The 2047-nt window shown below is 36.6% G+C and overlaps 1 protein-coding gene across 1 annotated transcript in view; it reads right to left on the bottom strand.

Moving 5' to 3' along the window:
• MGST2 (microsomal glutathione S-transferase 2) overlaps nucleotides 1–2047 on the bottom strand; it is a 39840-nt gene that overhangs the window by 32085 nt on the left and 5708 nt on the right.

Here is a 2047-nt window from a genome sequence, read left to right as displayed (position 1 = left end):
CCCGTGAGCCATGGCCGCTGAGCCTGTGTGTCCGGAGCCTGTGCTCCGCAACGGGAGAGGCCACGGCAGTGAGAGGCCCGCGTACCACACACACACACACACACACACACATACACACAAAATTCTAGAACAGAAGGGCATGAGTTTTCAGGCTGTGAAAAAACCTCCTCTAGGGTTCAGCATAGTGAAGGAAAATGCCTCTGAGCAAGCACAGCACTGTAACACCTCAGGCCAGGGATCAGGGGAAGACCCTAAAGCTTCTACAGCTTCCAAACAAAGCATCAGAACAGCACAGAACACCTCAACAATAGCAGTGGAAATTAAATAATAATGAAAACAATGTTTTCGAAATTCTGAGGGTAAGGATTTTTAACAGAGAAATAAAGGCATATTCAGAAGTGTCAAGACCTACCATTCCCCTTCTCTCAGGAAGTGTCTGGAGGATGTGCTCCACCAAAACAAGAGAGAAAAACCAATACATAGGATAATATGAAATCCAGGAAACAGGTGATCCAAATCAGTAGGGTATAAGGGAAATTCCTAGGATGAAGACAGGAAGTTGTGGGATGACAGCTATGTAACAGATCTAAAGTGCAACCTCCAGATTGGAGAAGAAACATGGAAGACTGAAGCACAAATGACTCCAAGAAAAAACAAGTGGTATTACTAGCTTACTTAATGTATTTAAATGTACTGAGAGGAAATTTTCAGTTTTGCTGAAGATTTGGAGATGAAACTAAGCACACAAACAAAGAGGCAATTATTAACCCCATGTAAAACAAAAAACTACACAAGAAGGAAGTGTAACCATAGTATACTACTTGATTCAGCTTTGAACATTATTTACTTAATCACAACAACATAAACATTGATTTAACTCAACAAAGTGATATAACTTTTCTGGAAGGATGAAATGAGGAAAAGGGGAAACAGAGGAGCATGAAATTTTTTCTGCCATAAAAGGAAGTCAATTGATAATGTCTAAAATTTGTGAATCAATAAATAGCAGTGAACACATAGTATTTAGAAATATGGAAATAAATACCAAAAGTAGTAGTCAAAACGAGTGCCAATGGCTGTCTCTGGGGATGGATTGGGGATAAGGAGAATTATTTGTTGTTATAAGGTTTATAACCTCACTTCATTTTCAGACTACATACATGTATTACCCTGATAAAAATAAATATTTTGGGATGTGGGACATACCAGCACCAAATCAATACTTTCCACTTGATATAACATAAAGATTCAAAGACAGTGGAAATGACTTTCTCGTCATGTGGTCCAATGTTATTTAAAATCATACCTTGGGGGACTTTAAAAAAATTTTTTAATTAAAAAAATAAAATAAAATCATACCTTGGGCATAAAGTTTCAGCCAAGTTAGATGAATAAGCTCTAGAGATCTGTTGTACAACACTGTACCTCTAGTCAACAGTAATATATTATACCCTCAACATTTTGTTAACAGGGTAGAGCTCAAGTTACACATTCTTACCACATTTTAAAAATGTTTAAACATGTCTATGCACCTCTTAAAATTATCTCTTGTACTACCAGTGGTATTCATCACACTTTCAAGCCAAGGGAATAGTGTGTGCCATCCTCCTTGGAGCAATTAGATGGACAAGAGACCAATGTTCACAGTTCAAGGGCCATGTCTGACCCAAACTAATTCAAGACATAATAAAAAGCCTGAATAATTCCATAATCATTAAAGAAATCAAATCTCATAGTTTAAATATTTTTCACAAGAAAAACATCTGGTCTAGATCATTTTATAGGCAAATTCTAACTACTTTGAAGGAACACACTCTTCCAATCTTATTAAAACTCTGAGAAAATAATTCTCTAATTCATTGTGTGAGGCTAATATAATCTTGATACCAAAATGAGCAAGGACCATACAAAAAAGAAAAATTATAGTCCAACCTCACTCATGAACAAAGATGAAAAATCCCAAAGTATTAACAAAAGAACCAAGCAATGTATAAATGGTGATATGTGCAATGTTTTTAAAAGCACTGGGTTGGGCTTCCCTGGTGGC

Source organism: Physeter macrocephalus, chromosome 7, assembly GCF_002837175.3.
Source record: "Physeter macrocephalus isolate SW-GA chromosome 7, ASM283717v5, whole genome shotgun sequence".
Classification (NCBI taxonomy): domain Eukaryota; kingdom Metazoa; phylum Chordata; class Mammalia; order Artiodactyla; family Physeteridae; genus Physeter; species Physeter macrocephalus.
Note: the sequence above shows the minus strand (reverse complement) of the source record. Positions and strands in the feature narration are given on the sequence as shown.